Source organism: Salvelinus namaycush, chromosome 4 (assembly GCF_016432855.1).
Source record: "Salvelinus namaycush isolate Seneca chromosome 4, SaNama_1.0, whole genome shotgun sequence".
Taxonomy (NCBI): domain Eukaryota; kingdom Metazoa; phylum Chordata; class Actinopteri; order Salmoniformes; family Salmonidae; genus Salvelinus; species Salvelinus namaycush.
Window position 1 is genome coordinate 82,509,701 of NC_052310.1, and position 13,998 is coordinate 82,523,698.

Here is a 13,998-nt window from a genome sequence, read left to right on the forward strand (position 1 = left end):
CAAGGTCCTTTGCTGTTGTTCTGGGATTGATTTGCACTTTTCGCACCAAAGTACGTTCATCTCTAGGATACAGAACGCATCTCCTTCCTGAGCGGTATGACGACACCGTGGTCCCATGGTATTTATACTTGCGTACTATTGTTTGTACAGATGAACGTGGTACCTTCAGGTGTTTGGAAATTGCTCTCAAGGATGAACCAGACTTGTGGAGGTCTACAATTTTTTTCTGAGGTCTTGGCTGATTTCTTTTGATTTTCCCATGATGTCAAGCAAAGATGCACTGAGTTTTTTAGGTAAGCCTTGAAATACATCTACAGGTACACCTCCAATTGACTCAATTGATGTCAATTAGCCTATCAGAAGCTTCTAAAGCCATGACAATTTCTGTAATTTTCCAATCTTTTTAAAGGCACAGTCAACTTAGTGTATTTAAACTTCTGACCCACTGGAATTGTGATACAGTGAATTATAAGCGAAATAATCTGTCTGTAAACAATTGTTGGAAAAATTACTTGTCATGCACAAAGTAACCGACTTGCCAAAACTATAGTTTGTTAACAAGAAATGTGTGGAGTGGTTGAAAAACATATTTGAATGACTCCAGCCTAAAGTTTATGTAAACTTCCGACTTCAACTGTACATATCTACTTCAAATACGGTGGCAAGAAAAAGGTTCTGACCCTTTAGAATTGCCTGGATTTCTGCATAAATTGGTCACAAAATTGTATCTGATCTTCATCTAAGTCACAACAATAGGCAACCACAGTGTGCTTAAACTAATAACACACAAATTATTGTATTTTTCTTGTCTATTTTGAATACATCATTTAAACTTTCCCAATGTAGGTTGGAAAAAGTATGTGAACCACTAGGCTAATGACTTCTCCAAATGCTAATTGGAGTCAGGAGTCAGCTAACTTGTAGTCCAATCAATGAGACGAGAATGGAGATGTTGGTTATAGCTGCCCTGTCCTATAAAAAACATTCACAAAATTTGAGTTGCTATTGACAAGAAGCATTGCCTGATGTGAACCATGCCTCAAACGAAAGAGATCTCAGAAGACTTGCATAAATCTGTAAAGGGTTACAAAAGTATATCTAAACGCCTTGATGTTCATCAGTCCACGGTAAGACAAATTGTCTATAAATGGAGAAAGTTCCGCACTGTTGCTACTCTCCCTAGGAGTGGCCGTCCTGCAAAGATGACTGCAAGAGCACAGCGCAGAATGCTCAATGAGGTTCAAAAGAATCCAGGAGCGTCAACTAATTACTTAAATCTCTGGAACATGCTAACATCTCTGTTGACAAGTCTACGATAGGTAAAACACTAAACAAGAATGGTGTTCATGGGAGGACACCACGGAAGAATCCACTGCTGTCCAAAAAAAAACATTTCTGCACGTCTGAAGTTCGCAAAAGAGCAGCTGGATGTTCCACAGCGCTTCTGGCAAAATATTCTGTGGACAGATTAAACTAAAGTTGAGTTTTTTGGAAGAAACACACAACATTATGTGTGGAGAAAAAAGGCACAGCACACCAACATCAAAACCTCATCACAACTGTAAAGTATGGTGAAGGGAGCATCATGGTTTGGAGCTGCTTTGCTGCCTCAGGGCCTGGACAGCTTGCTATCATCGACGGAAAAATGAGTTCCCAAGTTTATCAAGACATTTTGCAGGATAATGTAAGGCTATCTGTCTGTGAATTTAAGCTCAACAGAAGTTGGGCGATGCAACAGGACAATGACCCAAAACACAGAAGTAATTCAACAACATAATGGCTTCAACAGAAGAAAATATGCGTTCTGGAGTGGCCCAGTCAGAGTCCAACCTCAACCCAATTGAGATGCTGTGGCATGACCTCAAGAGAGTGGTTCACACCAGACATCCCAAGAATATTGCTGAACTGAAACAGTTTTGTAAAGAGGAATGGTCTAAAATTCCTCCTGACCATTGTGCAGGTCTGATCTACAACTACAGAAAACGTTTGGTTGAGGTTATTGCTGCCAAAGGACGGTCAACCAGTTATTAACTCCAAGGGTTCACATACTTTTTGCATCTTGCACTGTGAATGTTTACACATGTGTTCAATAGACATGAAAATGCATAATTGTTTGTGTGTTATTAGTTTAAGCAGACTGTTTGTCTATTGTTGTGACTTAGATGAAGAGAAGATCACATTTATGACCAATTATGCAGAAATCCAGGTAATTCCAAAGGGTTCACATACTTTTTCTTGCCACTGTACTTTATTATTCTCTATCCCGATGACTAGTCACTTTACCCTGCCTTCATGTATATATCTACCTCAAATGTACCTCTGTACATTGATCTGGTACTCCCTGTATATAGCTCCACATTGTACTGGTACTCCCTGTATATAGCTCCACATTGATCTGGTACTGGTACTCCCTGGATATAGCTCCACATTGATCTGGTACTGGTACTCCCTGGATATAGCTCCACATTGATCTGGTACTGGTACTCCCTGGATATAGCTCCACATTGATTTGGTACTGGTACTCCCTGTATATAGCTCCACATTGATTTGGTACTGGTACTCCCTGTATATAGCTCCACATTGATCTGGTACTCCCTGTATATAGCTCCACATTGATCTGGTACTGGTACTCCCTGTATATAGCTCCACATTGATCTGGTACTGGTACTCCCTATACATTGGATTCGGAAATTATTCAGACCCCTTCACTTTTTCCACATTTTGTTACGTCACAGCCTTAGTGTCTCCCGACCCCTCCTGTTTCAGCCTCCAGTATTTATGCTGTGAATAGTTTGTGTAGGGGGGCTAGGGTCAGTCTGTTATATCTTGAGTATTTCTCTTGTCTTATCCGGTGTCCTGTGTGAATTTAAGTATGTTCTCTCTCTAATTCTCTCTTTCTTTCTCTCTCTCGGAGGACCTGAGCCCTAGGACCATGCCTCAGGATTACCTGACCTGATGACTCCTTGCTGTCCCTAGTCCACCTGGTCGTGCTGCTGCTCCAGTTTCAACTGTTTTGCCTGCGGCTATGGAACCCTGACCTGTTCACCGGACGTGCTACCTGTCCCAGATCTGTTTTCAACTCTCTAGAGACAGCAGGAGCGGGAGAGATACTCTGAATGATCAGCTATGAAAAGTCAACTGACATTTATTCCTGAGGTGTTGACTTGTTGCACCCTCTACAACCACTGATTATTATTATTTGACCCTGCTGGTCATCTATGAACATTTGAACATCTTGGCCATGTTCTGTTATAATCTCCACCCGGCACAGCCAGAAGAGGACCCGGTCACCCCTCATAGCCTGGTTCCTCTCTAGGTTTCTTCCTAGGTTCTGGCCTTTCTAGGGAGTTTTTCCTGGCCACCGTGCTTCTACATCTGCATTGTTTGCTGTTTGGGGTTTTAGGCTGGGTTTCTGTACAGCACTTTGTGGCATCAGCTGATGTAAGAAGAGCTTTATAAATACATTTGATTGATTATTATAAAATGAATTTCAAAAAATGTTTCATCAATCTACACACAATAACCCATAATGGCAAAATGAAAACAGGTTTTAAAAAAACAGAAATAGCTTATTTTCATAAGTATTCAGACCCTTTGCTATGAGACTTGAAATTGAGCTCAGGTGCACCCTGTTTCCATTGATTATTCTGGAGACGTTTCTACAAATTGATTGGACATGATTTGGAAAGGCACACACCTGTCTATATAATGTCCCACAATTGACAGTCCATGTCAGAGCAAAAACAAAGCCATGAGGTCGAAGGAATTGACCATAGCTATCTGAGACAGGATTGTGCTGAGGAACAGATCTGGGGAATGGTGGCAAAAAAATTCTGCAGCATTGAAGATCTCCAAGAACACAGTGGCCTCCATCATTCTTTAATGGAAGACGTTTGGAACCACCAAGACTCTTCCTAGAGCTGGCTGCCCAGCCAAACTGAGCAATCGTTGGTCAGGGAGGTGACCATGAACCCAACGGTCACTCTGACAGAGCTCCAAAGTTCCTCTGTGGAGTTGGGAGAACCTTCCAGAAGGACAATTATCTCTGCAGCACTCCACCAATCAGGCCTTTGTGGTAGAGTGGCCAGATGGAAGCCACTCCTTAGAAAAAGGCACATGACAGCCCACTTGGAGTTTGCCAGAAGGCAACTAAATGACTCTTAGACCATGATAATCAAGATTCTCTGGTCTGATGAAACCAAGATTGAACTCTTTGGCCTGAATGCCAAGCATCACGTCTGGAAGAAAACTGGCACCATCCCTACGGTGAAGGATGGTGGTGGCAGCATCATGCTGTGAGGACTGGGAGACGAGTCAGGATCGAGGGAAAGATTAACGGCGCAAAGTACAGAAAGATCCTTAATGAAAACCTGCCGTATATAGCTCCATTCTTGTGTATTTTATTTTACTATCTTTTCTTTTTATTATAATGTTTTATCTCTGCATCGTTGGGAAGAGCTTGTAAGCAAGCATTTCACATGAATTCTACACCCGTTGTATTCGGCACATGTGACAAATAAGATTTGATTTGATTGATTTGATTTGAGAATTGGGTGCGATTTGGGACTCAACTTCAGACCAAAATAATTCTCACAATTAACATTTCTGCCAGAATGGGCTCATAGCGCTCTGAATGAATAGTTCTCTTTGATAATTACACCTAATTAGATCCAACCAAAGCCTGAATGCATGGATGGCAGCTCCCCTGTCCCTGGAGCCAACCTTAGCTGCTTAGTGTTCACACATCTGTGTCATCTCAAATTAACATGATATAAAATACAGTGCATAAAACCAGACCTGGGTTCAAATACCTATTTTAAATACTTTGAAATACTTTAGGTGTGCTTAATTGAGCTGGCCTGTTGCAATGAAACCAATAGAAAAGCCCTAAAAGAGCAAACCCCACCAACCTGTCACTTCAGGTAGGCTAAACCAAATCATCAAGTATTTTAAAGATTTCAAATAGTATTTGAATCACAGGTTAGTAGCACCTTCATTGGGGAGGACCGCCTCGTGGTATTGACTGGAGTGGAATGGTATAAAATAGATCAAACGCGTTTGCAATTCCATTCTCTTCGTTCAAGACATTATTATGAGCCATCCTCCCCTCAGAAGCCTCCTGTGATTGTAACCCAGATCTGCATGAAACTAACTACGGCAACTATGTAATGAGTCACCCTCATCACCGCAATTGAACAATGACTCATGAATACAATATCTCTCTCTACCATATAAATATACTGTACCAGACACACATACTCATTCAAGGGTTTTTCTTTATTTTTACTATTTTCTACATTGTAGAATAATAGTGAAGACATCAAAACTATGAAATAACACACACGGAATCATGTAGTAACCCAAAAAGTGTTAAACAAATAAAAAAACAATTTATTTTAGATTCTTCAAAGTAGCCACCCTTTGCATTGATGACAGCTTTGCACACTCTGGGCATTATCTCATCCAGCATCATGAGGTAGTCACCTGGAATGCATTTCAATTAACAGGTGTGCCTTGTTAAAAGTTAATTTGTGGATTTCTTTTCCTTCTTAATGCGTTTAAGCCAATCAGTTGTGTTGCAACAAAGTAGGTGTGGCATACAGAAGATTTCCCTATTTGGTAAAAGAACAAGTCCCTATTATGGCAAGAACATCTAAAATAAGCAAAGAGAAATGTCAGTTAGTCATTACTTTAAGACATGAAGGTCAGTCAATTTGGAAAATTTCAAGAACTTTAAAACCATCAAGCGCTATGATGAAACCGGCTCTCATGAGGATCGCCACAGGAAAGGAAGACCCAGAGTTACCTCTGCTGCAGAGGATATGTTCATTAGAGTTACCAGCCTCAGATTGCAGCCCAGATAAATGCTTCACAGAGTTCAAGTAACAGACACATCTCAACATCAACTGTTCAGAGGAGACTGCATGAATCAGGCTTTAGTGGTTGAAATTGCTGCAAAGAAACCACTACTAAAGGACACCAATAATAAGACGAGACTTGCTTGGGCCAAGAAACATGAGCAATGGACATTAGACTGGTGGAAATCTGTTGTTTGGTTTGATGAGTCCAAATGTTTGATTTTTGGTTCCAACCGCTGTGTCTTTGTGCGACGCAGAGTAGGTGAACAGATGATCTCCGCATGTGTGGTTCCCACTGTCATGCATGGAGGAGGAGGTGTGATGGTGTAGGTGTGCTTTGCTGGTGAAACTGTCAGTGATTTGTTTAGAATTCAAAGCACACTTAACCAGCATGGCTACCATAGCATTCTGCAGCAATACGCCATCCCATCTGGTTTGCGCTTAGTGGGACTATTTTTTTTATTTTACTAGGCAAGTCAGTTCAGATCAAATTCTTATCTTCAATATGCCATATAGGACGGGTGGGTTAACTGCTTTGTTCAGGGACAGAATGACAGATTTTTACCTTTTCTGCTCAGGGATTCAATCTTGCAACCTTTCGGTTACTAGTCCAATGCTCTAACCACTAGGCTACCTGCCGCCCCAATGACCCAAAACACACCTCCAGGCTGTTCAAGGGCTATTTGACCAAGAAGGAGAGTGATGGATTACTACATCAGATGACCTGGCCTCCACAATCACCTGACCTCAACCCAATTGAGATGGTTTGGGATTAGTTGGACCGCAGAGTGAAGGAAAAGCAGCCAACAAGAGCTCAGCATATATGGGAACTCCTTCAAGTCTGTTGGAAAAGCATTCCTCATACAGCTGGTTGAGAGAATGAAATGAGTGTGCAAAGCTGTCATTAAGGCAAAGAGTGGCTACTTTGAAGAATCTAAAATATATTTTGATTTGTTTAACACTTTTTTGGTTACTACATGATTCCATGTGTTATTTCATAGTTTTGATGTCTTCACTCTTATTCTACAACGTAGAAAATAGTAAAATTAAAGAAAAACCCTTGAATGAGTAGGTGTGTCCAAACTTTTGACTGGTACTGTACTGTACATACATACATACATACATACATACATACATACATACATACATACATACATACATACATACATACATACTGTACATACATACATATATATATATATATATATATATATATACTTACACACTGTACATATACACATACATACATAACATATACAGATAAATAAATACAGATAAAAGAAACAGAAGGCATTGAACCCAGTCTGGCACAAAGAGAAGATTCATGAAGGAGACAAGCCTATACACAATCTATATATACATGTGCAATTTACCACATAGAAGCTAAATATTTGTATAATTCAATTATAGGTAGCCCTTTTTCTTTTATTCCAGGCTTTATCTAAATATTCCACAAACGGATATGCACAGTGGACAAAAAAACATTTCAGTTTCTCCTCAACGTTCAGCCACATAATGCCAGGGTATATCTAGTGTGCTGTCTGGAATAAGAGCGAGCGTATATCGTGGTAGAACGGGCAATAGAGGATAAAATCAGTTTCATTCTCTATTTCTTCAAGGTCATTATAGTGGAATAGTCTTTCCTCTTCCATTTCACCACAATACCGACCTGTTTCAATACGCAGAGGCAATATCCCTGATCTTACCTGTTTCAATACGCAGAGGCAATATCCCTGATCTGACCTGTTTCAATACGCAGAGGCAATATCCCTGATCTTACCTGTTTCAATACGCAGAGGCAATATCCCTGATCTGACCTGTTTCAATACGCAGAGGCAATATCCCTGATCTTACCTGTTTCAATACGCAGAGGCAATATCCCTGATCTTACCTGTTTCAATACGCAGAGGCAATATCCCTGATCTGACCTGTTTCAATACGCAGAGGCAATATCCCTGATCTTACCTGTTTCAATACACAGAGACAATATCCCTGATCTTACCTGTTTCAATACACAGAGGCAATATCCCTGATTTTACCTGTTTCAATACGCAGAGGCAATATCCCTGATCTTACCTGTTTCAATACGCAGAGGCAATATCCCTGATCTTACCTGTTTCAATACGCAGAGACAATATCCCTGATCTTATCTGTGTACATAGAGATCTCTTGAGAATTCCCCCTTATTAAACAACGGTTCTCAATTTGGTTTTATGGTTAATCTCCTCCACCCATTCTTTTTTCATATTGCATCAACAGTTGTTTTTTAATATCTATGTCTCCCTTAATTTGGTTTTCGTACAGATGTTCACAGATGTAACTTTTATTTTTGGATTGGCCTCTATACTATGTTGGGACAGCACTGCAAACTCCTGTCCACATTGAATGTCTTTCTGTCTGTCTTTCTTGAGTGTTCGTTCTGTGACTTCCTCTGACACCTCCACGACCAGAACAGTGTGTAAAAGAGAGGTTGCGGCGCGGTTCATTTTATGGACGGAATTTGTTCAGCAGAATCCCAGGCAGCGTTCTCTTTTAATTGGCTACAATTTAAATGTATGTTTATAGCAGACGGTGTGATAACAGGGAAATGTAACCAGAAGATTGTGTATGTACAAGCATTAGCCCTTCCTTCCTTCCTTCCTTCCTTCCTTCCTTCCTTCCTTCCTTCCTTCCTTCCTTCCTTCCTTCCTTCCTTCCTTCCTTCCTTCCTTCCTTCCTTCCTTCCTTCCTTCCTTCCTTCCTTCACTCCTTTCCATCACTTCTGTCTCTCCCTTCCTCCCTTCCCTCCCTCCATCCCTCCTTCCTTCCCTCCCTCCTTTCCCTTCTCTCCCTCCTTTCCCTTCTCCCCCTTCCCTCTCTCAGTATGTAAATCATGTGTTTATCCCCCCCTGTAATTGTCTGTTCTAATCAAATTTTATCAAATCAAGCAGTGCTTCCATGGCCCCATTTCTGGGTCATTATGGCTCAGAGGACAGCATTGTGTGTGTGTGTGCGTGTGTGTGTGTGTGTGTGTGTGTGTGTGTGTGTGTGTGTGTGTGTGTGTCTGCACTGCTTGTTGGGATAGTAGGTTATGGGTTCATTCTCTCTCATTTGGAACAACAGTTTGTATATTCCTGAGCAGATTGTTTTCATTATTCTGTCCCTGCCTCAGCGCTTTCTTTCTGTAATATACTGCAGACTGGATGCACTTTGTCAACCAACACATCCTATCATGACAAAATCTTCTAGGAATTCGGCATATTGTATTATTATTTTTACTTCATACTTATTTTGCCTGTCAAATATTAGTGTTTATTTCTATCATTACTATATGTTATTCTAGGAATTTGACATTTTGTTATTTTATAGAATGTTTAGTGTGTCTGTCGGTTGTGGATCTGATTATACATTTTCTTCTTGGTATTTCTGTGACAGCGCAAACCCATGTTTCAGCCTTGATGGACACTTTCACCTTATTCACTTCACTCTGATCGCGTATACCCTGTCCTCCTCCTCCACCACATATACCCTGTCCTCCTCCTCCTCCTCCACCACATATACCCTGTCCTCCTCCTCCACCACATATACCCTGTCCTCCTCCTCCTCGTCCTCCTCCACATATACCCTGTAATCCTTCTCCTCCTCCACACGTACCCTGTCCTCTTCCTCCTCCTCCTCCACATATACCCTGTAATCCTCCTCCTCCTCCTCCTCCACATATACCCTGTAATCCTCCTCCTCCTCCACACGTACCCTGTCCTCTTCCTCCTCCTCCTCCACATAAACCCTGTAATCCTCCTCCTCTTCCACATATACCCTGTCCTCCTACACATATACCCTGTTCTCCTCCTCCTCCTCCTCCTCCACATATACCCTGTCCCCCCCTCCTCCACACATACCCTGTCCTCTTCCTCTTCCTCCTCCACATATACCCTGTAATCCTCCTCCTCCTCCACATATACCCTGTCCTCCTCCTCCACAAATACCCTGTCCTCTTTCTCCTCCTCCTCCACATATACCCTGTAATCCTCCCCCTCCTCCACACATACCCTGTCCTCTTTCTCCTCCTCCTCCACATATACCCTGTAATCCTCCTCCTCCTCCACATATACCCTGTCCCCCCCTCCTCCACACATACACTGTCCTCTGTCTCCTCCTCCTCCACATATACCCTGTAATCCTCCTCCACATATACCCTGTCCCCCCCTCCTCCACAAATACCCTGTCCTCTTTCTCCTCCTCCTCCTCCACATATACCCTGTAATCCTCCTCCTCCTCCACATATACCCTGTCCTCCCCTCCTCCACATATACCCTGTCCTCCTCCTCCATGTATACCCTGTTCTCCTCCTCCTCCTCCTCCTCCTCCTCCACATAGACCCTCCCCATCTTTGGCAGATTGGCTGAAAGATCTACTGCTGCTAGATGCTGCTGCTGCAGTAACAAAGAGTAATCTATGGTGAGTAACCTTGCCTCCTTCAGCCCTCCGGAAGGCAACATCTGCTTATGGAGCGACTGATGAATAAACAGCACCAGGAGTGCTGTCATTGTGAAGAGAAAGTTACATGTTTCTAGCTTGCCTCAGTTCCACTCTGGTTAGAGCTCAACAAGTGTATTTGCAGTTAATGTGACATATCAGCCTCAGGATTTAGGCCTGTTTGCCCACTCTGTCCTCTGTGACTGGATCACTGTGTGTCTGTGTGTGTGTCTGTGTGTGTGTGTGTGTGTGTGTATTTCTCTCTCCTTGTACGTTTTAATATATAATTAGGGGCTCACACTGGGGCCCCTCAGGGGTGTGTACTTAGTCCTCTCCTGTTCACACACGACTGCATGGCCAAACACGACTCCAACACCATCATTAAGTTTGCTGTCGACACATCAGTGGTAGGCCTGATCACTGACAATGATGAAACAGCCTATAGGGAGGAAGTCAGAGAACTGGCGGTGTGGTGCCAGGACAACAACCTCTCCCTCAATGTGAGCAAGACAAAGGAGCTGATCGTGGACTACAGGAAAAGGTGGGCCGAACATCAACGGGGCTGTAGTGGAGCGGGTTGAGAGTTTCAAGTTCCATGGTGTCCACATCACCAACAATCTATCATGGTCCAAACACACCAAGACAGTTGTGAAGAGGGCACGATAAAACCTTTTCCCCCTCAGAAGACTGAAAAGATTTGGCATGGTTTCCCAGATCCTCAAAAAGTTCTACAGCTGCACCATCGAGAGCATCCTGACCGGTTGCATCACCGCCTGGTATGGCAACTGCTCGGCAACTGACTGTAAGGCACTACAGAGGGTTGTGCTTATGGCCCAGTACATCCCTGGGGCCAAGCTTCCTGCAATCCAGGACCAAAATAATAGACAGTGTCAGAGGAAAGCCCATAAAATTGTCAGAGGCTTCATAGACTGTTTTCTCTGCTACCGCACGGCAAGCGGTACCGTAGCGCCAAGTCTAGACCAAAAGGTTCCTTAACAGCTTCTACCCCCAAGCCATAAGACTGTTGAACAACTAATCAAATGGCCAACGGACTATTACATTGAACCCCCCTCCATTTTTTTTGTACACTTCTGCTACTCGCTGTTTATTATCTATGCATAGTCACTTCACCCCTACCTACTGTACATGTACAAATTACCTCTAACCTGTGCCCCCCGCACACTGACTCGGTACCAGTACCCCCTGTATATAGCCTCGTAATTGTTATGTTATTGTTATGTTCTTACTTTTTATTCTTTTTTACTTTAGTTTATTTGGTAAATATTTTCTTAACTCTTCTTGAACTGCACTGTTGGTTAAGGGCTTGTAAGTAAGCATTTCACGGTAAGGTCCACACTTGTTGTATTCGGCACATGTGACAAATAAAGTTTGACTTGATTTATGTTAATGTCAATGTGAGGTATAACAGAATGATCAGATGCAAGGTAACATTTGCCATCTTCAATTACCCCCCCCCCCCCTCTTCTCCTCCAATTTCAATTTAGTTACCTGGCCCTCCATCTCACTGACAATAAATCATTTTCTGCTAATGAATTTCAAGAATGGAAACAATCATTCACGGCATAGGATATGGAGGAAGTGAATATAGTCATTCACTGAAAGAGGCTGTAACCAACCAACCATAGGAGGAGATACTGTTGGTCATGTAGTGTATGTGGATAGCTGCTCTTCAAACATATTATGTCCAAATCATGAGCATTAATATGGCCAATCAAGTTCTTTCACACCAATCTTGACAAAGCGTTTCTGTATGGACCTTGCTTTGTGCACGGGGGCATTGTCATGCTGAAACAGGAAAGGGCCTTCCCCAAACTGTTGCCGCAAAGTTGGAAGCACAGAATCATCTAGAATGTCATTGTATGCTGTAGCGTTAAGATTTTTCTTCACTGGAACTAAAGGGCATAGCACGGACAATGAAAAACAGCCCCAGACCATTATTCCTCCTCATCCAAACTTAACACTATGCAATGGGGCAGGTAGCGTTCTACTGTCATCCGCCAAACCCAGATTTGTCAGTCGGACTGCGAGATTGTGAAGCGTGATTCATCAATCCAGAGAATCCTTTTCCACTGCTACAAAGTCCAATGGCGGCGAGTTTTACATCACTCCAGCCGACGCTTGGCATTGTGCATGGTGGTCTTAGGCTTGTGTGCGGCTGCTCGGCCATGGAAACTAATTTCATGAAGCTCCCAATTAAGCTCCCAATTAGCTCCCAAGCAGTAGTGAGGGTTTCAACCGAGGACAGATGATTTTTACGCGCTTCAGCACTCGGCGGTCCCATTTTGTTAGTTTGTGTGGCCTACCACTTCGCGGCGGAGCCATTGTTGCACCTAGATGTTTCCACTTCACGATAATAGCACCTACAGTTGACTGGGGCAGCTCTAGCAGGGCAGAAATTTGACGAACTGACTTGTTGGAAAGGTGGCATCCTATGACGGTGCCAAGTTGAAAGTAATTGAGCTCTTCAGTAAGGCCATTTTATTTTTAGTTATTTTTTATTTAACCTTTATTTAACTACGCAAGTCAGTTAAGGATAAATTCTTATTTACAATGACGGCCTACCAAAAGACAAAAGGCCTCCTGCGTGGACGAGGATTCAAAAAAATAAATAAATACAATATAAATATAGGACAAAACACACATCACAACAAGAGAGACAACACAACACTACATAAAGAGAGACCTAAGACAACAATATAGCAAGGCAGCAACACAACATGGTAGCTTCACAAAACATGGTACAAACATTACTGGGCACAGACAACAGCACAAAGGGCAAGAAGGTAGAGAAAACAATACATCACACAAAGCAGCCACAGCTGTCAGTAAGAGTGTCCACGATTGAGTCTTTGAATGAAGAGATTAAGATTAAACTGTCCAGCCATTCCACTGCCAATGTTTGTCTATGGAGATTGCATGGCGGTGTGCTCGATTTTACACACCGGTCTGCAACGGGTATGGCTGAAATAGCCAAATCTACTCATTTGAAAGGGTGTCCACATACTTTTGTATATACAGTTGAAGTCGGAAGTTTACATACACTTAGGTTGGACACATTAAAACCTGTTTTTCAACCACTCCACAAATGTCTTGTTAACAAACTATAGTTTTGGCAAGTCGGTTACGACATCTACTTTGTGCATGACACAAGTCATTTTTCCAACAATTGTTTGCAGACCGATTATTTCACTTATAATTCCAGTGGGTCAGAAGTTTACATACAGCAAGTTGACTGTGCCTTTAAACAGCTTGGAAAATTCCAGAAAATTATGTCATGGCTTTAGACGCTTCTGATAGGCTAATTGACATCATTTGAGTCAATTGGAGGTGTACCTGTGGATGTATTTCAAGGCCTACCTTCAAACTCAGTGCCTCTTTGCTTGACGTCATGGGAGAATCAAAAGAAATCAGCCAAGACTTCAGAACAAAAATGGTAGACCTCCACAAGTTGGTTCATCTTTTGGAGCAATTTCCAAACGTCTGAAGGTACCACGTTCATCTGTACAAACAATAGTACACAAGTATAAACACCATGGGACCACGCAGCCGTCATACCGCTCAGGAAGGAGACGCGCTCTGTCTCCTAGAGATGAACATGCTTTGTTGCAAAAAGTGCAAATCAATCCCAGAACAACAGCAAAGGACCTTGTGAAGATGCTGGAGG